Here is a 23,332-nt window from a genome sequence, read left to right as displayed (position 1 = left end):
ATATATATATATATATATATATATATATATATATATATATATATTTACACACTGTGGCCAAAAGTATGTGGACACCTGACCTTCACACCTGCATGAGCTTTTTGGACACCCCATTCCTTAACCCTAGGCATTAATATGGAGCCCCCCCCCCCCTTTGTGGCTATAACAGCCGGCACTCTTATGGGAAGCCTTTTCACAAGGGTTAGGATGGAGTGTGTATTTGGGAATGTTATGCCCATTCACCAAAAAAAGCATTTGTGAGGTCAGACACACTGATGTTAGACAAGAAGGTCTGGATCACATGCGTCATTCCAGTTCATCCCAAATGTATTCAGTTGGGTTGAAGTCAGGGCTCTGTGATGGCAATTAAGGTTCCTCCACACCAAGTTTGTCAAGCCATGTCTTCATGGATCAGGTGCACAGTCATGCTGGAATAGAAAAGGGCCTTTCCCAAACTGTTGCCATAAAGTTGGAAACATCCAATTGTCTAAAATGTATTTGTTTCCTGTAGCATGTAGAGAAAATAACTCATTGTGTAGTTCATTAACAAATCTAGACAAGCCAGAAGGCTTGCTTTTCCCACAGTAAACCTCTGAATACATTGTTTCCAATCCAGCAAAGATTCTGGGTAAGATATGCAAATGAGGAAGGATTATGGGTAAGATATGCAAATGAGGAGAATCCTTTGCTGCTTTGGAAACGCTGTATTTAGAAGTTTACTGCGGGAAAAGCAAGCCTTCTGGCTTGTCTAGATTTGTTAATGAACAAATGAGTTATTTTCTCTACATTTTGTGTTTAGTGGAGGATTTTAAGCTCACTTTTCGCCTCCCCATAATTTTAAATGTTGTATCCTGTTACATTAAAGGGGCAGTCTACTGTAAAATTGGTTCCCCCTAATGTGTTTCTAATTACTTATGCCAGGTGGAGTTTTGTGTTTGTTTTTTCTCTTCCTAATTGGAAATAGTCCACAGCTGCATTCATTACCTTTGGGAAATAAGAACCTGGCCACCAGGAGGAGACAGACACCCCAGCCAAAGGCTTAAATACTCCTCCCACTTCCCTCATCCCCCAGTCATTCTTTGCCTTTCTTCCCAGGAGGTTGGCAGATACGTGTCAGAAGTTTAAGTTAGTCTCTTATGGAGGGTAGTACTCTTCGAAATGGGACTGGAGTTTTAAGTAGTCCTGTCAGCCTCTCAGTGAGAGCCTGGATGAAAGTTAGAGTCCGGAGATGCAGGGAGAGTCTTTCTGCGAAACCATCCCGACTCATGTTAAGAGCTCCATCAGCAATCGGCGTTGACTAACTTTGCTTCGCTGCCTGCTTTCCATGTCGGAGGCGATGCTAATATCCATCACACGGCGTAGATTCCGGTAAGATCATTTCATTTTACTACTTCAATGTACTGTAATCACTGTTTCCCGGAAGCTCTGTAGCGGTATTTACCTGGCTGGTCCAGTGGGGTGCTGCGTGTTCTTTTATTATTTGCATTTATTTTCTTCCTTTGTTTGTTTTTTCAAACTCAGCTCAGCATTATAATGATGATGGGTTCCATATGGCAAGAGGGATTGTGTCAGTCCTTGTTCAGCCTTCATCCTGGTGACCGGGTTGGCGGAGTTCTACGGCGTCACTCTCTTGCTCCTTTTCTGAGGACTAGAGTTTTCTTCCTGTTCGTGGGAAGTTTGGGGGCATAACTCCTCCTTTCGGACGGTTTTGGCCTCTATGGCTCACGTACTGTCCTGTGACTGGTTCCTAATGAGTCTCTTCTGAGCTTTTTTTGTGATCATTGTCCCTCAGGTTCCTTAGGGAATCTGGTCCCTGTTGGGAGTTGCTTCCTTGTTGGGGCATTGGGCAACATGGTTTCCTTGGGCTCCGGGCCTTATTTTTTCCGTTCCTCCGATTCTGGAGGTTAGGGGAGACTTGCCTGTTTTCTCAAGAGTCTTGTACTCAAGTTCTCCCCTTGTTTTTTATCGAATAGGGGCCTTCGGGCCCTTGTTCGGTTTGTTCCTTTAACTCTTGGGAGTGTTGGGTTTTTACAAGGGGGGTTGTCCCTTCCTTGGACTGGATTCGCGAGTTTTGTCTCGTGATCCAGTTCCCTGGATTGGCGACTTCTCCGGGGGTCTGATTTTTTTTTATCATACGGGAGGTGTCAGTTCTGGGTTCCTGTGGGGCTCGGCATTCCCTCGCTTTATGCTTTCCAGGAGTGCACACTGGTGTGTTCTAGTGATTAGTACTGTTGTTCTAGAACAGGAGGTTTTTTTCCTCACAGCGTTTTTCCCTTTCAGAGGGACTTAGCTCAAATGGTAGAGCGCTCGCTTAGCAGGCGGGATCGTTGCCTGTGTTAGTGATAGAGGGGGGTTCCGGGGTTCTCCAGTTACTGAAAGCTTGAAGTGGTCTGGCTAGCGAACAGATTTTGCATGATGAGTGGTGTGCCTATACTAATTGGCTTGAGGTTCGGTTCCCCATCACTTGCTACCCTGGCCTGTTGGCATTTATGCCTGTTGGCAGTAGCTGCTGCTGCTAGAGCGCTTTATGGGTGCCAGCAGCTGTTTTGGGGGATTCTCATCTTGCTTTCTGGGATTAGTTCCCTGCTTCTGTAGCGGAGGGTTGTACCCAGTTAAGGCTTTTGCTTTTGATCTGGTGCTTCTGGTGTCTGTTAGTCTTCCATGGCACAAGTTTGGATGGTCCTAGGTTCCAACTGTGGACTCATATCCTATGGGAAGGTGTTCCTTCCTTCGGCCCCCTTTCTATGGGGTGGTTTGTCTCCTTTTTGCGGGAGCACGGTCCTTGCTTAGGGTTCTCCTATTTCAGGAGGCAAGGACGTGAGGTCCCCTATTGGAGAGTTTTCTCTTTAGGGTGCTCGGTTCCTCTAGAATCAGTCTGGTTGACTGGATTCTGCAGGTCTATGTCTGTAGACTGTTTCTGTGGTTCTCAGCACCATTCTCTTGACTTGCCATTTTGTTCCCCTCTTTGAGCTGGTGCGCAGTTTTCCTATCCTCGATTCTCAGACCTGCCCATGCTTGGGCTGGCCCGGCTAGTAGTTGGCTCAGTGAGCTGTTACAGCATGCGCGGCAGGGCTCTTGAAGTTCGGGGGTTGCCTGGACAGATTGCCTTTTCGGCTTTATGGCTGTGCCCTGTAGCTCCCTAAGGGGTGCGTGTGGTGCCTCATTGAGGTTCTCCCTGGAGTCCTCTGTGGGGATACGGCGACTTTGTCTGCCTCTAAGTTTACCCTCTGTTGTGGGGGTTTTTCAACTTAGGGCTTTATAGCCTTATAGCCCCTCTTCACTTCTCATGAGTAGCTTCTATGGGTTATCTTGGATGACGGCTGGTCTCTGGGGTTTTCCCTGGGTCTGTTTTGGACCTTTCAGTGTTCTGAGTTCTGAGTTGGGATACTTTGTCTCTATTCTCAGCCGAGTTGCCGGTTGGTTTGCTGCTGGGCACAGGAAGTTGTTCATTCCTGCCGGCTGCAACTGTGTGCGCTCAGGGCCCCCATCAGGGGGTGACAGGGGTGACTCTTGTCAGGGGCTCAATGGGCCAGGGGGGCCCCATGAGGCAAGAACTAAAAAATTTTTTTTCGAATTTTGGCAGCCACCAGTGGGTACTACAGCAGAGTGCTAATTGAGCATGGGAAATGTTATAATATTACAAGGAGTAAAGTATTAGCATTTTAGAGGATTTCTGAGTGTGCACTAAACCCCTATGCACAGTGTGAGACAGACTTGGTACAGTGTGTGCCTGGGTAAGACGGCAGATCACTTTCATTTGCAGAGGAGGTAGGTCTTACTTGGCAAATGTTTTTTATTTCTTTGTGCAATTTCGGATTGTAAGTTCAGTGTGGTAGTAGTTGTATGGTGGGGCCAGGGGTCCATAAAAACACATTTTTTTTTAGCAGCCAAGTATTTATGATTATTTGACAATGCTGCAGAAATTCTATATTTAAAACTATGCAGAAATGTTTCCTCCTCAATACACAAATGGTAGCTTTTGGCAGATATGCATGTGTGTCAGCTTATGGTTCCACTAAGACCATATAGAGTACAGCATTTTCAAAATCCATAAGTACAGCTGACAGAGGGGAACATTTGTACACTATATTTGAAGTGGTGCTCTTGGTTGGGGAAAATGGGGAAACCTCAAACAAACATATGTCAACCTTTTAAAAGTACTTTTCTTCATCTAGCCATCTACCCAGATCATTAATGTACAATTTTGAATTCACAGAATTATTTTTGTTTACACGTTTACAAATATGATTCTTTCAAAAGTGATCTCTTAATTTCTGCAATTTTTTTTTATCATGCATGTCACACATTGTTGATTTAGGGGATGCAAGGTGTATACATGTTTCCTCCTGTGAGTGTTTCTGTGGGTGTCTGTGTTTATGTATTTGTGCTTTGGTTTGTGTCTCTATGAGTGTGAATGTATTTCTCTTTTTAAGTGTATCCAGTCCACGGATCATCCATTACTTGTGGGATATTCTCCTTCCCAACAGGAAGTTGCAAGAGGATCACCCACAGCAGAGCTGCTATATAGCTCCTCCCCTAACTGCCATATCCAGTCATTCTCTTGCAACTCTCAACAAAGATGGAGGTCGTAAGAGGAGAGTGGTGTTTTATACTTAGTTTATTTCTTCAATCAAAAGTTTGTTCTTTTTAAATGGTACCGGAGTGTACTGTTTATCTCAGGCAGTATTTAGAAGAAGAATCTGCCTGCGTTTTCTATGATCTTAGCAGAAGTAACTAAGATCCATGGCTGTTCTCACATATTCTGAGGAGTGAGGTAACTTCAGAGGGGGAATGGCGTGCAGGTTTTCCTGCAATAAGGTATGTGCAGTTAATAATTTTCTAGGGATGGAATTTGCTAGAAAATGCTGCTGATACCGGATTAATGTAAGTAAAGCCTTGAATGCAGTGATAGCGACTGGTATCAGGCTTATTAATAGAGATACATACTCTTTTATAAAAAATGTAATATAAAAAGTTTGCTGGCATGTTTAATCGTTTTTATATATGTTTGGTGATAAAACTTATTGGGGCCTAGTTTTTTTCCACATGGCTGGCTTGAATTTTGCCTAGAAACAGTTTCCTGAGGCTTTCCACTGTTGTAATATGAATGGGAGGGCCCTATTTTAGCGCTTTTTTGCGCAGCAAAAATTACAGATGGACATCCAGCTTCTTCCTGCATGATCCAGGACATCTCTGGAGGGCTCAAAAGGCTTCAAAGTCGTGCTTGAGGGAGGTAAAAAGCCACAGTAGAGCTGTTGCAGTTGTTGTGACTGTTTGAAAAATTTTTTTTGTCATTTATTATTCCGTTTTTGGTATTAAGGGGTTAATCATCCATTTGCAAGTGGGTGCAATGCTCTGCTAACTTGTTACATACACTGTAAAAATTGCGTTAGTGTAACTGCCTTTTTTTCACTGTTATTTCAAATTTTGACAATTTGTGTTTCTTAAAGGCGCAGTAATGTTTTTTTATATTGCTTGTAAACTTGTTTAAAGTGTTTTCCAAGCTTGCTAGTCTCATTGCTAGTCTGTTTAAACATGTCTGACACAGAGGAAACTACTTGTTCATTATGTTTGAAAGCCATGGTGGAGCCCCATAGGAGAATGTGTACTAAATGTATTGATTTCACCTTAAACAGTAAAGATCAGTCTTTATCTATAAAAGAATTGTCACCAGAGGGTTCTGTCGAGGGGGAAGTTATGCCGACTAACTCTCCCCACGTGTCAGACCCTTCGCCTCCCGCTCAGGGGATGCACGCTAGTATGGCGCCAATTACATCAGGGACGCCCATAGCGATTACCTTGCAGGACATGGCTGCAATCATGAATAATACCCTGTCAGAGATATTATCCAGGTTGCCTGAATTAAGAGGCAAGCGCGATAGCTCTGGGGTTAGAAGAAATACAGAGCGCGCAGATGCTGTAAGGGCCATGTCTGATACTGCGTCACAATATGCAGAACATGAGGACGGAGAGCTTCAGTCTGTGGGTGACATCTCTGACTCGGGGAAACCTGATTCAGAGATTTCTAATTTTAAATTTAAGCTTGAGAACCTCCGTGTATTGCTTGGGGAGGTATTAGCTGCTCTGAATGACTGTAACACAGTTGCAGTACCAGAGAAATTGTGTAGGCTGGATAAATACTATGCGGTGCCGGTGTGTACTGATGTTTTTCCTATACCTAAAAGGCTTACAGAAATTATTAGCAAGGAGTGGGATAGACCTGGTGTGCCTTTTTCCCCACCTCCTATATTTAGAAAAATGTTTCCAATAGACGCCACTACACGGGACTTAAGGCAGACGGTCCCTAAGGTGGAGGGAGCAGTTTCTACTTTAGCAAAGCGTACCACTATCCCGGTTGAGGACAGTGGTGCTTTTTCAGATCCAATGGATAAAAAATTGGAGGGTTACCTTAAGAAAATGTTTATTCAGCAAGGTTTTATTTTACAGCCCCTTGCATGCATTGCGCCTGTCACTGCTGCGGCGGCATTCTGGTTTGAGGCCCTGGAAGAGGCCATCCATACAGCTCCATTGACTGAAATTATTGACAAGTTTAGATCACTTAAGCTAGCTAACTCATTTGTTTCTAAAGCCATTGTTCATTTGACTAAACTAGCGGCTAAGAATTCCGGATTCGCCATCCAGGCACGTAGGGCGCTATGGCTTAAATCCTGGTCAGCTGACGTGACTTCAAAGTCTAAATTACTCAACATTCCTTTCAAGGGGCAGACCTTATTCGGGCCTGGCTTGAAGGAAATCATTGCTGACATTACTGGAGGTAAGGGTCATACCCTTCCTCAGGACAGGGCCAAATAAAAGGCCAAACAGTCAATTTCTCCAACATAGGTGTGTCCGGTCCACGGCGTCATCCTTACTTGTGGGATATTCTCCTCCCCAACAGGAAATGGCAAAGAGCCCAGCAAAGCTGGTCACATGATCCCTCCTAGGCTCCGCCTACCCCAGTCATTCTCTTTGCCGTTGTACAGGCAACATCTCCACGGAGATGGCTTAGAGTTTTTTAGTGTTTAACTGTAGTTTTTATTATTCAATCAAGAGTTTGTTATTTTGAAATAGTGCTGGTATGTACTATTTACTCAGAAACAGAAAAGAGATGAAGATTTCTGTTTGTATGAGGAAAATGATTTTAGCAACCGTCACTAAAATCCATGGCTGTTCCACACAGGACTGTTGAGAGCAATTAACTTCAGTTGGGGGAACAGTGAGCAGTCTCTTGCTGCTTGAGGTATGACACATTCTAACAAGACGATGTAATGCTGGAAGCTGTCATTTTCCCTATGGGATCCGGTAAGCCATGTTTATTAAGATCGTAAATAAGGGCTTCACAAGGGCTTATTAAGACTGTAGACTTTTTCTGGGCTAAATCGATTCATTATTAACACATATTTAGCCTTGAGGAATCATTTATTCTGGGTATTTTGATATAATAATATCGGCAGGCACTGTTTTAGACACCTTATTCTTTAGGGGCTTTCCCAAATCATAGAGAGCCTCATTTTCGCGCCGGTGTTGCGCACTTGTTTTTGAGAGGCATGACATGCAGTCGCATGTGAGAGGAGCTCTGATACTTAGAAAAGACTTTCTGAAGGCGTCATTTGGTATCGTATTCCCCTTTGGGCTTGGTTGGGTCTCAGCAAAGCAGATACCAGGGACTGTAAAGGGGTTAAAGTTAAAAACTGCTCCGGTTCCGTTATTTTAAGGGTTAAAGCTTCCAAATTTGGTGTGCAATACTTTGAAGGCTTTAAGACACTGTGGTGAAAATTTGGTGAATTTTGAACAATTCCTTCATGTTTTTTCGCAATTGCAGTAATAAAGTGTGTTCAGTTTAAAATTTAAAGTGACAGTAACGGTTTTATTTTAAAACGTTTTTTGTACTTTGTTATCAAGTTTATGCCTGTTTAACATGTCTGAACTACCAGATAGACTGTGTTCTGAATGTGGGGAAGCCAGAATTCCCATTCATTTAAATAAATGTGATTTATGTGACAATGACAATGATGCCCAAGATGATTCCTCAAGTGAGGGGAGTAAGCATGGTACTGCATCATTCCCTCCTTCGTCTACACGAGTCTTGCCCACTCAGGAGGCCCCTAGTACATCTAGCGCGCCAATACTCCTTACTATGCAACAATTAACGGCTGTAATGGATAATTCTGTCAAAAACATTTTAGCCAAAATGAACACTTATCAGCGTAAGCGCGACTGCTCTGTTTTAGATACTGAAGAGCATGACGACGCTGATAATAATGGTTCTGAAGGGCCCCTAACCCAGTCTGATGGGGCCAGGGAGGTTTTGTCTGAGGGAGAAATTACTGATTCTGGGAACATTTCTCAACAAGCTGAACCTGATGTGATTACGTTTAAATTTAAGTTGGAACATCTCCGCATTCTGCTTAAGGAGGTATTATCCACTCTGGATGATTGTGACAAGTTGGTCATCCCAGAGAAACTATGTAAAATGGACAAGTTCCTAGAGGTCCCGGGGCTCCCAGAAGCTTTTCCTATACCCAAGCGGGTGGCGGACATTGTTAATAAAGAATGGGAAAGGCCCGGTATTCCTTTAGTCCCTCCCCCCATATTTAAAAAATTGTTTCCTATGGTCGACCCCAGAAAGGACTTATGGCAGACAGTCCCCAAGGTCGAGGGAGCGGTTTCCACTTTAAACAAACGCACCACTATACCCATAGAGGATAGTTGTGCTTTCAAAGATCCTATGGATAAAAAATTAGAAGGTTTACTTAAAAAGATGTTTGTTCAGCAGGGTTACCTTCTACAACCAATTTCATGCATTGTCCCTGTAGCTACAGCCGCATGTTTCTGGTTCGATGAGCTGATAAAGGCGGTCGATAGTGATTCTCCTCCTTATGAGGAGATTATGGACAGAATCAATGCTCTCAAATTGGCTAATTCTTTCACCCTAGACGCCACTTTGCAATTGGCTAGGTTAGCGGCTAAGAATTCTGAGTTTGCTATTGTGGCGCGCAGAGCGCTTTGGTTGAAATCTTGGTCAGCTGATGCGTCTTCCAAGAACAAGCTACTTAACATTCCTTTCAAGGGGAAAACGCTGTTTGGCCCTGACTTGAAAGAGATTATTTCTGATATCACTGGGGGTAAGGGCCACGCCCTTCCTCAGGATCGGCCTTTCAAGGCAAAAAATAAACCTAATTTTCGTCCCTTTCGTAGAAATGGACCAGCCCAAAGTGCTACGTCCTCTAAGCAAGAGGGTAATACTTCTCAAGCCAAGCCAGCTTGGAGACCAATGCAAGGCTGGAACAAGGGAAAGCAGGCCAAGAAACCTGCCACTGCTACCAAGACAGCATGAAATGTTGGCCCCCGATCCGGGACCGGATCTGGTGGGGGGCAGACTCTCTCTCTTCGCTCAGGCTTGGGCAAGAGATGTTCTGGATCCTTGGACGCTAGAAATAGTCTCCCAAGGTTATCTTCTGGAATTCAAGGGGCTTCCCCCAAGGGGGAGGTTCCACAGGTCTCAGTTGTCTTCAGACCACATAAAAAGACAGGCATTCTTACATTGTGTAGAAGACCTGTTAAAAATGGGAGTGATTCATCCTGTTCCATTAAGAGAACAAGGGATGGGGTTCTACTCCAATCTGTTCATAGTTCCCAAAAAAGAGGGAACGTTCAGACCAATCTTAGATCTCAAGATCTTAAACAAGTTTCTCAAGGTTCCATCGTTCAAGATGGAAACCATTCGAACTATTCTTCCTTCCATCCAGGAAGGTCAATTCATGACCACAGTGGATTTAAAGGATGCGTATCTACATATTCCTATCCACAAGGAACATCATCGGTTCCTAAGGTTCGCATTCCTGGACAAGCATTACCAGTTCGTGGCGCTTCCTTTCGGATTAGCCACTGCTCCAAGGATTTTCACAAAGGTACTAGGGTCCCTTCTAGCTGTGCTAAGACCAAGGGGCATTGCTGTAGTACCTTACTTGGACGACATTCTGATTCAAGCGTCGTCCCTTCCTCAAGCAAAGGCTCACACGGACATTGTCCTGGCCTTTCTCAGATCTCACGGATGGAAAGTGAATGTGGAAAAGAGTTCTCTATCTCCGTCAACAAGGGTTCCCTTCTTGGGAACAATAATAGACTCCTTAGAAATGAGGATTTTTCTGACAGAGGCCAGAAAAACAAAACTTCTAGACTCTTGTCGGATACTTTATTCCGTTCCTCTTCCTTCCATAGCGCAGTGCATGGAAGTGATCGGTTTGATGGTAGCGGCAATGGACATAGTTCCTTTTGCGCGCATTCATCTAAGACCATTACAACTGTGCATGCTCAGTCAGTGGAATGGGGACTATACAGACTTGTCTCCGAAGATACAAGTAAATCAGAGGACCAGAGACTCACTCCGTTGGTGGCTGTCCCTGGACAACCTGTCACAAGGGATGACATTCCGCAGACCGGAGTGGGTCATCGTCACGACCGACGCCAGTCTGATGGGGTGGGGCGCGGTCTGGGGATCCCTGAAAGCTCAGGGTCTTTGGTCTCGGGAAGAATCTCTTCTACCGATAAATATTCTGGAACTGAGAGCGATATTTAATGCTCTCAAGGCTTGGCCTCAGCTAGCGAGGGCCAAGTTCATACGGTTTCAATCAGACAACATGACAACTGTTGCGTACATCAACCATCAGGGGGGAACAAGGAGTTCCCTAGCGATGGAAGAAGTGACCAAAATCATTCTATGGGCGGAGTCTCACTCCTGCCACCTGTCTGCTATCCACATCCCAGGAGTGGAAAATTGGGAAGCGGATTTTCTGAGTCGTCAGACATTGCATCCGGGGGAGTGGGAACTCCATCCGGAAATCTTTGCCCAAGTCACTCAGCTGTGGGGCATTCCAGACATGGATCTGATGGCCTCTCGTCAGAACTTCAAAGTTCCTTGCTACGGGTCCAGATCCAGGGATCCCAAGGCGGCTCTAGTGGATGCACTAGTAGCACCTTGGACCTTCAAACTAGCTTATGTGTTCCCGCCGTTTCCTCTCATCCCCAGGCTGGTAGCCAGGATCAATCAGGAGAGGGCGTCGGTGATCTTGATAGCTCCTGCGTGGCCACGCAGGACTTGGTATGCAGATCTGGTGAATATGTCATCGGCTCCACCTTGGAAGCTACCTTTGAGACGAGACCTTCTTGTTCAGGGTCCGTTCGAACTTCCGAATCTGGTTTCACTCCAGCTGACTGCTTGGAGATTGAACGCTTGATCTTATCGAAGCGAGGGTTCTCAGATTCTGTTATCGATACTCTTGTTCAGGCCAGAAAGCCTGTAACTAGAAAGATTTACCACAAAATTTGGAAAAAATATATCTGTTGGTGTGAATCTAAAGGATTCCCTTGGGACAAGGTTAAGATTCCTAAGATTCTATCCTTCCTTCAAGAAGGATTGGAAAAAGGATTATCTGCTAGTTCCCTGAAGGGACAGATTTCTGCCTTGTCTGTGTTACTTCACAAAAAGCTGGCAGCTGTGCCAGATGTTCAAGCCTTTGTTCAGGCTCTGGTTAGAATTAAGCCTGTTTACAAACCTTTGACTCCTCCTTGGAGTCTCAACTTAGTTCTTTCAGTTCTTCAGGGGGTTCCGTTTGAACCCTTACATTCCGTTGATATTAAGTTATTATCTTGGAAAGTTTTGTTTTTAGTTGCAATTTCTTCTGCTAGAAGAGTTTCAGAATTATCTGCTCTGCAGTGTTCTCCTCCTTATCTGGTGTTCCATGCAGATAAGGTGGTTTTACGTACTAAACCTGGTTTTCTTCCAAAAGTTGTTTCTAACAAAAACATTAACCAGGAGATTATCGTACCTTCTCTGTGTCCGAAACCAGTTTCAAAGAAGGAACGTTTGTTGCACAATTTGGATGTTGTTCGCGCTCTAAAATTCTATTTAGATGCTACAAAGGATTTTAGACAAACATCTTCCTTGTTTGTTGTTTATTCCGGTAAAAGGAGAGGTCAAAAAGCAACTTCTACCTCTCTCTCTTTTTGGATTAAAAGCATCATCAGATTGGCTTACGAGACTGCCGGACGGCAGCCTCCCGAAAGAATCACGGCTCATTCCACTAGGGCTGTGGCTTCCACATGGGCCTTCAAGAACGAGGCTTCTGTTGATCAGATATGTAGGGCAGCGACTTGGTCTTCACTGCACACTTTTACCAAATTTTACAAGTTTGATACTTTTGCTTCTTCTGAGGCTATTTTTGGGAGACAGGTTTTGCAAGCCGTGGTGCCTTCCATTTAGGTGACCTGATTTGCTCCCTCCCTTCATCCGTGTCCTAAAGCTTTGGTATTGGTTCCCACAAGTAAGGATGACGCCGTGGACCGGACACACCTATGTTGGAGAAAACAGAATTTATGTTTACCTGATAAATTACTTTCTCCAACGGTGTGTCCGGTCCACGGCCCGCCCTGGTTTTTTTAATCAGGTCTGATAATTTATTTTCTTTAACTACAGTCACCACGGTACCATATGGTTTCTCCTATGCTAATATTCCTCCTTAACGTCGGTCGAATGACTGGGGTAGGCGGAGCCTAGGAGGGATCATGTGACCAGCTTTGCTGGGCTCTTTGCCATTTCCTGTTGGGGAGGAGAATATCCCACAAGTAAGGATGACGCCGTGGACCGGACACACCGTTGGAGAAAGTAATTTATCAGGTAAACATAAATTCTGTTTTTCGTGCCTTTCGAAATTTCAAGGCAGGTGCAGCATCAATATCTTCCGCTTCAAAACAAGAGGGAACTTTTGCTCATTCCAGACAGGCCTGGAAACCTAACCAGTCCTGGAACAAGGGCAAGCAGGCCAGAAAGCCTGCTGCTGCCCCCAAGACAGCATGAAGGAACGGCCCCCTATCCGGAAACTAATCTAGTGGGGGGCAGACTTTCTCTCTTCGCCCAGGCGTGGGCAAGAGATGTTCAGGATCCCTGGGCGTTGGAGATCATATCTCAGGGATATCTTCTGGACTTCAAAGCTTCCCCTCCACAAGGGAGATTTCATCTTTCAAGGTTATCAGCAAACCAGATAAAGAAAGAGGCATTCCTAAGCTGTGTGCAAGACCTCCTAGTAATGGGAGTGATCCATCCCGTTCCGCGGACGGAACAAGGACAGGGTTTTTATTCAAATCTGTTTGTGATTCCCAAGAAAGAGGGAACCTTCAGACCAATTTTGGATCTAAAGATCTTAAACAAATTCCTCAGAGTTCCATCATTCAAAATGGAAACTATTCGGACAATCCTACCCATGATCCAAGAGGGTCAGTACATGACCACAGTGGACTTAAAGGATGCCTACCTTCACATACCGATTCACAAAGATCATCATCGGTTCCTAAGGTTTGCCTTTCTAGACAGGCATTACCAATTTGTAGCTCTTCCCTTCGGGTTGGCTACAGCCCCGAGAATTTTTACAAAGGTTCTGGGCTCACTTCTGGCGGTTCTAAGACCGCGAGGCATAGCGGTGGCTCCTTATCTAGACGACATCCTGATACAGGCGTCAAGCTTTCAAATTGCCAAGTCTCATGCAGAGATAGTTCTGGCATTCCTGAGGTCGCATGGGTGGAAAGTGAACGTGGAAAAGAGTTCTCTATCCCCACTCACAAGAGTCTCCTTCCTTCGGACTCTTATAGATTCTGTAGAGATGAAAATTTACCTGACGGAGTCCAGGTTATCAAAGCTTCTAAATGCTTGCCGTGTCCTTCATTCCATTCCACGCCCGTCAGTGGCTCAGTGCATGGAAGTAATCGGCTTAATGGTAGCGGCAATGGACATAGTGCCATTTGCGCGCCTGCATCTCAGATTGCTGCAATTATGCATGCTAAATCAGTGGAATGGGGATTACTCAATTTGTCCCCTCTACTAAATCTGGATCAAGAGACCAGAGATTCTCTTCTCTGGTGGCTATCTCGGGTCCATCTGTCCAAGGGTATGTCCTTTCGCAGGCCAGATTGGACGATTGTAACAACAGATGCCAGCCTTCTAGGTTGGGGTGCAGTCTGGAACTCCCTGAAGGCTCAGGGATCGTGGACTCAGGAGGAGAAACTCCTCCCAATAAATATTCTGGAGTTAAGAGCAATATTCAATGCTCTTCTAGCTTGGCCTCAGTTAGCAACCCTGAGGTTCATCAGATTTCAGTCGGACAACATCACGACTGTGGCTTAAATCAACCATCAAGGGGGAACCAGGAGTTCTCTAGCGATGCTAGAAGTCTCAAAGATAATTTGCTGGGCAGTGTCTCACTCTTGCCACCTGTCAGCGATCCACATCCCAGGCGTAGAGAACTGGGAGGCGGATTTTCTAAGTCGTCAGACTTTTCATCCGGGGGAGTGGGAACTCCATCCTGAGGTGTTTGCTCAACTGGTCCATCGTTGGGGCAAACCAGAACTGGATCTCATGGCGTCTTGCCAGAACGCCAAGCTTCCTTGTTACGGATCCAGGTCCAGGGACCCGGAAGCAACGCTGGTAGATGCTCTAGCAGCTCCTTGGTTCTTCAACCTGGCTTATGTGTTTCCACCGTTTCCTCTGCTCCCTCGACTGATTGCCAAAATCAAACAGGAGAGAGCATCAGTGATTCTGATAGCGCCTGCGTGGCCACGCAGGACCTGGTATGCAGACCTGGTGGACATGTCATCTCTTCCACCATGGACTCTGCCTCTGAGACAGGACCTTCTAATACAAGGTCCTTTCAATCATCCAAATCTAATTTCTCTGAGACTGACTGCATGGAGATTGAACGCTTGATTCTATCAAGGCGTGGCTTCTCCGAGTCAGTCATTGATACCTTAATACAGGCACGAAAGCCTGTCACCAGGAAAATCTACCATAAGATATGGCGTAAATATCTTTATTGGTGTGAATCCAAGAGTTACTCATGGAGTAAGGTTAGGATTCCTAGGATATTGTCCTTTCTCCAAGAGGGTTTGGACAAAGGCTTATCAGCTAGTTCTCTAAAGGGACAGATCTCTGCTCTGTCTATTCTTTTGCACAAACGTCTGGCAGAGGTTCCAGACGTCCAGGCATTTTGTCAGGCTTTGGTTAGGATTAAGCCTGTGTTTAAACCTGTTGCTCCCCCGTGGAGCTTAAACTTGGTTCTTAAAGTTCTTCAAGGAGTTCCGTTTGAACCCCTTCATTCCATTGACATTAAACTTTTATCTTGGAAAGTTCTGTTTTTGATGGCTATTTCCTCGGCTCGAAGAGTCTCTGAGTTATCTGCCTTACAATGTGATTCTCCTTATCTGATTTTTCATTCAGATAAGGTGGTTCTGCGTACCAAACCTGGGTTTTTACCTAAGGTGGTTTCTAACAAGAATATCAATCAAGAGATTGTTGTTCCATCATTGTGTCCTAATCCTTCTTCAAAGAAGGAACGTCTTTTGCATAATCTGGACGTAGTCCGTGCCTTGAAGTTTTACTTACAGGCTACTAAAGATTTTCGTCAAACATTGACCCTGTTTGTCGTTTACTCTGGACAGAGGAGAGGTCAAAAAGCTTCGGCAACCTCTCTTTCCTTTTGGCTTCGGAGCATAAACCGCTTAGCCTATGAGACTGCTGGACATCAGCCCCCTGAAAGGATTACAGCTCATTCTGCTAGAGCTGTGGCTTCCACCTGGGCCTTTAAAAATGAGGCCTCTGTTGAACAGATTTCTTGGTCTTCGCTTCACACCTTTTCAAAATTTTACAAATTTGATACTTTTGCTTCTTCGGAGGCTGTTTTTGGGAGAAAGGTTCTACAGGCAGTGGTTCCTTCCGTTTAAGTTCCTGCCTTGTTCCTCCCATCATCTGTGTACTTTAGCTTTGGTATTGGTATCCCACAAGTAATGGATGATCCGTGGACTGGATACACTTAACAAGAGAAAACATAATTTATGCTTACCTGATAAATTTATTTCTCTTGTAGTGTATCCAGTCCACGGCCCGCCCTGTCATTTTAAGGCAGGTCTAATTTATTTCTCTTGTAGTGTATCCAGTCCACGGCCCGCCCTGTCCTTTTAAGGCAGGTCTAAATTTTAATTAAACTACAGTCACCACTGCACCCTATAGTTTCTCCTATCTCAGCTTGTTTTGGTCGAATGACTGGCTATGTCAGTTAGGGGAGGAGCTATATAGCAGCTCTGCTGTGGGTGATCCTCTTGCAACTTCCTGTTGGGAAGGAGAATATCCCACAAGTAATGGATGATCTGTGGACTGGATACACTACAAGAGAAATAAATTTATCAGGTAAGCATAAATTATGTTTTTTTTTCTGTGGGTCTCTCTGTGAGGGTGGGTGTGTATGTCTGTGCATTTTCTGTGGATGTCTGTGAGGGTGTGTGCATATGTCTTTGAGCTTTTTCTATGGGTGTCTCTGTGAGGGTGTGTGTATGTTTATCTTTGTGTATTTTCTCTGGATGCCTCTGTGAGGGTGGGTGTGTATGTCTGTGTTTTCTGTGGATGTCTGTGTGTTTTCTGTGGATGTCTCTGTCGGTTGTCTCTCATCAATGGTTAAGTCAGGGCCCCCAAATTTCTAGTGGCGGCCCTGTGTGCGCTTGAGGTGTACTAGCTGGCTCCTGAACAGTCGCTCAATCTTTGATTATCATCTTTGGTTTCCTGCCGGTCCTAGACCTTGGAACTGTTTGGCCCTATTTGGTTTGGAAGGGTTCCCTTTTTGGGTTTTGCATAACCTTATGGTTTCCTTCTGTTTTTCCTTGCCTGGTCCCTTTGGGAGTTGTTGGCCAGGGTTCCTCTTACTGGTGGGGTTGGGGACCATCTATTGGACGACGGTGTCTCTTGGAGGACTGTTGGCTCAGCTGGGTCTGTCCCGGTCTCTAGCCAGGCTTCTGGGCTATCTGCTGGTCAGTGTCCTTGGGGCCTCCTTCCTTCCATTTCCCGACTTCGGACTAAGTAAGGGTTTCTTTTTTGTTGGGTAGTGGTTTCAGGCCTGGTGCCCTCAGAATGGGCCGCCTATTGTACCCTCACGTTTTGGCATTCTGTGTCCTCTTTAACTTGGGTATTGTTTTCCCAAAAGTAATGAATGCAGCTGTGGACTATTTCCAATTAGGAAGAAAAACATAAATTATGCTTACCTGATAATTTCCTTTTCTCCGTTGGAAAGAGTCCACAGCTCCCGCACGTTTTTTTTTTTTATATGGGGCGTCCTGTTTATTCTTCTGGCACCTGTTGTTTTTTTCACCCTGATATTTCTTCTACTGTTCCTTGTTCCTCGGCAGAATGACTGGGGGATGAGGGAAGTGGGAGGAGTATTTAAGCCTTTGGCTGGGGTGTCTTTGCCTCTTCCTGGTGGCCAGGTTCTTATTTCCCAAAAGTAATGAATGCAGCTGTGGACTCTTTCCAACGGAAGAAAAGGAAATTATCAGGTAAGTATAATTTATGTGTTTTGTATATGAATTAACAGGAACAGTTCATTGGAGTGGGAGGGTGGTGCGTAGCTGCAATTAGCGGACTTCTAATTACCAAAAAGCAATGGCAAAGCCATGTATGTCTGCTATTTCTGAACAAAGGGGATCCCAGTACAGCTTATACAATCATTTGTGCCATGATTGCACATGGGGTATGTAAATTATTTCAATATGAGAAAAAATTATAGACCCAAAGTTTGGATTTTTTTTTCAATTTGATTTGAAATGGTGGCATGAAATATACCAAAGTGGGCCTAGGTCAATACCTTGGGTTGTCTGCTTAACACAAATATATATTTTTGACAGGTAAAAAAAAAAAAAAAAAAAAGCAAGGCTCTATTTCTGTTTAAATGGATTAATAGCAAAAATGCTAAAAATTCTGGGCAAGTTTTTCTATGAAAGTCCCAGTAGTGAAGGGGTTCAGGACAGACATTTTCATTATAGGTAGGGATACAACAGGCAAAATCAGCTGTTTCAAATGAGAAAATAAAGGTAAATGAGCTGTTTGTACACACTCCAGTAGGTAAAATTGATCATTGGGAAGGGGAGTACACTGTCCCTTTACGATGACCCTTCACTGGGGCCTAGCACAAACCCTGAAAAACAGCCCCAGACCATTATCCTTCCTCCAGCAAATGTTACAGTAGGCACTATGCAGTCCAGTAGGTAGTATTCTCCTGGTATCTGCCACACCCAGATTATCTGTTAGATAGTGAAGCGTGGTTCATCACTCCAGAGAATGTTTCCTCTGCTCTAGAGTCCAGTGGCAGCTGCTTTACACCATTACAGCCAACGCATGGCATTGTGCATGTGAGGCTTGTGCACAGCTGCTCATCCATGAAACTGAAAGAATACATTTAATAAGCGATGACAATAGGGCTACATGCACAATTCATTAAAGGACATTTATTTGTGACTCATTAGGAAATTAACAATTAGTTCCTAACTTATACAGGAATTAAATGATTCTAATTATACCTATGCACAATATAACTATATATTTATATGGTTTATGATTTTGAAATATTACTAGAATTAGTTTAAATAATTTTCAATAATCATTAAAATATAGAAAAATATTAAATTAATCTAAGCTCATTTGTAATATTAACCAGTTTTGGCTGGTAAATTTTAAAGATGGTGGGGCTCTAGACCCCACCCCTTGAAATAAAGCCCTGTCCTCAGATGACTCCCATATCACATACACACACACATATATATATATATCCAAAAGGAAAACAAGTAGATGGCTCCAGCACTGTTTTGTAAAAGTGAAATAACCTTTATTAAAGGGACACTGTACCCAAAAAATTTATTTCGTGATTCAGATTGAGCATGAAATTTTAAGCAACGTTCTAATTTACTCCTATTATAAAATTTTCTTCATTCTCTTGGTATCTTTATTTGAAATGCAAGAATGTAAGTTTAGATGCCGGCCCATTTTTGTGAACAACCTGGGTTGTCCTTGCTGATTGGTGGATAAATTAATCCACCAACAAAAAAGTGCTGTCCAGAGTACTGAAACCAAAAAAAAAGCTTAGATGCCTTCTTTTTCAAATAATGATAGCAAGAGAACGAAGATAATTGATAATAGGAGTAAATTAGACATTTGCTTAAAATTGCATGCTCTTTATGAATTACAAAAGAACATTTTTGGGTACAGTGTCCCTTTAAGGTGACATAATGAACAGACAGCGACGTTTCGGGTAACACAGACCCTTAATCATGCTATGGATTGCTCTGCAGCACAGCTTTAAATAGGCCAGATAGCTTAATTACAAAAATATTAACTCCATGATGGCCAGACATTGATTGACCATTGATTGAAATTTCTACTGCCATCTACTGGGCCAATTCATGTATTACACATGTAAGAAATTTTAACATGTTTTTTTAAAGTTTTGACAAAATGTTAAACACATAGGTAAAGTTAAACACATGAGCAGTGATGCAAAGTTTAATCATGATATCCAAAATTTAAAATACACACACATATATATATATATATATATATATATATAAAAAAAAAATTTATAAAAACAAATGGAGATCATAATCTCTATTCAGACCTACAGGATGTAGAGTTTTTAATTGTTGATTCCACCACACCTCTCTCTTTTTGAGTTCAAGTTCCCTATTGCCTCCTCTCCTAAGTTTAGGGATGTGGTCTATTATTTGGTACCTGAGTTGGCTAACAGTATATCCCATTTCAAGAAAATGGGAAGAAACTGGAAGAGTTTTATCTTGGCATCTGATTGATGATTTATGCCCACTAATCCTATCTCTAATGGGGCGTGTAGTTTCCCCTATATAGCCCCTCCCACAAGGGCATTTTAATAGGTAGACTACAAAGTCTGTATCACAGGTGTAGTACCCATTAATTTCTCGAATTTTTCGGTCATTGGTTTGTGCTATGTGTTTACCTTTTATCATAGCATTGCATTGCGCACAATGGAGACAAGGGTATGAGCCCTTTTTGGGAGTAGTAAGATAGGTAATACTATTAGTGCTAGTACTACCAATGTCAGCCTTAACCATGGTATCCCTAATGTTTTTTACCCGTCTGTATGAATGCATAGGGGGAACTTGAAACTCAGATATATGGGGGTTGAACTTACCCAAAAGATACCAGTGCTTTTTGATGATATTAGCAATATGATCACTATGTGTATTAAATTCTGAAGAAAAAAATATACGTTTGGTGTTCTTTTTTAATTTTACATGTTTCTCGTGTAAAACTTCATTTTTACATCTAGTGATCATAGATGGGGGATATACTCGCTCTTTAAATTTGTTGGCCATTTCCTCAAGTCTGATTTCTTGCATATTCTTGTCCTATACATTTCTAATAGTTCTTATAAATTGACTTTTTGGGATGGAAGAAAAAACTCTCTTAGGGTAGTAACTGTTGTATTGTAGTAATGTATTGCGATCAGTTGGCTTAACATACAGATCTGTTTTAAGAACTGAATCTTTTTTGTATATGATCGTGTCAAGGTAATTTATAGAGGTGTCAGAAAAATTGAAAGTAAATCTCAAGCTGTCAGTGCACTTGCTGAGGTCATCCACAAAATCTATTAAAGATGTAATAGGGCCCCTCCATACGCCAAATACATCATCTATATAGCGAAGCCATAACCTACATTTGGTTTTATATACACCCCTGCCGGTTCGATCCAACAGGAGAATAGTAATCCTGATATGTCTAATGAAGCTCATAATAGTAATATTGTTGTGAATATTTCAAAATATGCTCTATCTAAGGATGAATATTCTGTATTAGGCAAGGGGTTATCATTTTGTCCTACAAGTCATGTAAATGAATTTACTGTTGAAAAAGATTTATACAGATTTTTAAAATTAAAGGCACACTTTGGCAATGAAAATGATGGTATGGTTTGTGACACATCTATTGATAGTGATAATGCCATGTTTAACCTAAAGTCTTTAAAACTTAAGAATAAGTCTACCTTTGTCCCTAGTTCAACCAATCCAGGTGTTGAGACATTTATTAAATTTGTTCAAAATGATGTAAAGAATTTACTATCACAGAAAAAGTTTAAACAAAAAGGTAATATTTCTTATGGAGAAAGACAGGCACTGAAAAACCTTACAAAAAATAAAAACATCACCATTAAAAATGCAGACAAGGGTGGGGCGGTTGTTGTATTAGATACTGAATACTATGTACAAGAAATTTTAGGTCAGCTATCTGATGGTGGTATCTATCAGATTTTAGAGGGTGACCCTTTATTGGAAGTTAAGAAGGAAATTAAAATTGTAGTAGATACAGCTTTGAAAAATAACATCATTTCAAAATATCTTGCAAAATTCCTAATAAAAACTGACCCTATCACTCCTGTTTTTTATACACTACCTAAACTTCATAAAGATTACAATGCCCCCCCTGGCAGACCTATCGTCGCCAGTACAGATTCTGTATTTTCACATATCGCTATATTTATAGACAAGATTCTCAATCCTATTGCATCTAAACAAGCCTCTTTTCTTAAAGATACAGGTGATCTTTTGAAAAAACTTTCTTGTATTTCAGATGTGGATAATGATATTCTTATGTATCCCCCATGAAGCAGGCATTCAGGCAGTGGCGGCTGGTGAATTTTTAGGATGGGGGTGCACAAGACACTGCCCCTATATACACACACACAGTGTGTGTGTGTGTGTGTATATATATATATATATATATATATATATATATATATATATATATATAATCATAAACTTGGGGACAGATAGGAGACATAATACTGCAATGTTCTGAATCAAGAAAGTAAACAGGTTTGAGGTCCAGCTCCTGCAATATTGACAGTGCAGATAGTTTTATTGAACCTAAGGCAACCTCACCATTGTCCCACATTTAAACTTGCAGAGTGTATTTGATTTGAATCACCTCAAACCAGTACTTTCCATAACTGCACAATCGTTTTGTGTGACATGCAGGGCTTCATGTATAGTGTAGCTTTCTGATGACTGGTTATAACCAGAATATACAGCAGCTGCATAACACAATAATCTCACACACATTGGTTTTGTAAGGCTGTGCTTTCACTCTCTTTTACCTTCTGCCTTCCCTTTCACAGGCACGTTATTCTCCCCTAACACTCCTATGCTTAGCTTCTCAGCCCTTCCTGTTAGCACCATGATGATGTCACTACAGCTCAGTGAGAGGGCTGGTGAGGAGGCGGGGCAGTGCAAGTCCTACTCTGTTAACTCTTACAGTACTGGCTGCTAATTCCTGCTGCATAATTATACCCATAGCAGCGGGGATTTGCAGTTCTTGTTAGGATCATTTAGTTCAGGAGTTAATGCATATGAGCAGCTAACAGTGAAAGCAGTCAGAACTTCTGTTAGCTGCTCAAGCAAAGGATTCACGGATGGTTCATAATAGTCTGGAAACAATTCCAGCTTCAGCTCTGCCTGACTTTCACCTCCAGGAGAAGAGGCATCCATGCTGTCAAGTCTGCAATCAGCCTCCTGCTTTATTTTGCTAACAAAATCTGGCTGTGAAAAAAGGAGAAGGAGAGATAAAGTCGGTATTTTGCTTGCAAAGCCTCTGATGCCTGACTGAGGATTACGATAAACAAAGAGGGAGAACTGCTCTCCTTTGCTTATTGATATCCTCAGTCAGGCATCAGAGACTTTGCAAGCAAAATACCGACTTTATCTCTCCTTCTCCTTTTTTCACAGCCATACAATATGATGCTGCTGCCTTCCTGGTGTTTCCCCCACAGCTGCAGATTTGACTAATGTCTGGAAGCTGCTCTCTCTCCCCTGTGTGTGCCGTTAGCAAACTGCCTGCTCTCTCCAGCAAGAGGGAGCAGGAGGGGCTTTAGATTACATACGTATTACTCGCTGACAGGCAATAAAGACAAACAGTAACTCACATTATTAAATTAAAATATAAGCTCCTACTCACTCAGAGTGAACCTCAGAGCGTCGCAGCTAACACAGGCAGCTAAAAAAAAGGAAGCATTAAACAAAGTGCTCCCCCTGCTGCCCGCCCATAGCAATGAGCCAAATCGCACACTGAAGATTGTGCGATAATGAAAGGTATAGGCTCAGTTATGGGCGGAGCAGCAGCCACATAGAAAAAATCTGCTAAGGGCTAAGGCAGGCTATACCTCTCTTACCGCACGTGCGGTAGAGAGGTATAGAGATATATAAAAGGGATTTTTTTTATTTTTTTTTTATTAAACTGTGCAGTAGACGGGAACATTTTTTGGCTAAATATAATTTTTTCCAATAGGGGGACTATTGGAAAAATTATATTTATTCAGCAAAAAAATTAATTTTCTTTCTTTTTTCTTTTTTCTCCAGGGGGGCACTTGCGATTGTGCACATATGGAGGAGCCTCCACTGCATTCAGGCTACCCTTGAATCCATTAAACAAGAAACAAACTTC

At 42.8% G+C, this 23,332-nt stretch overlaps 1 protein-coding gene across 1 annotated transcript in view; it reads left to right on the top strand.

The window, feature by feature from the left end:
* LOC128652832 (uncharacterized) overlaps positions 1–23,332 on the top strand; it is a 244,646-nt gene that overhangs the window by 57,105 nt on the left and 164,209 nt on the right. The window lies entirely within an intron of this gene.

Source organism: Bombina bombina, chromosome 3 (assembly GCF_027579735.1).
Source record: "Bombina bombina isolate aBomBom1 chromosome 3, aBomBom1.pri, whole genome shotgun sequence".
Classification (NCBI taxonomy): domain Eukaryota; kingdom Metazoa; phylum Chordata; class Amphibia; order Anura; family Bombinatoridae; genus Bombina; species Bombina bombina.
The sequence above is the reverse complement of the archived record's forward strand: the minus strand, read 5'-3'. Positions and strand labels throughout refer to the sequence as shown.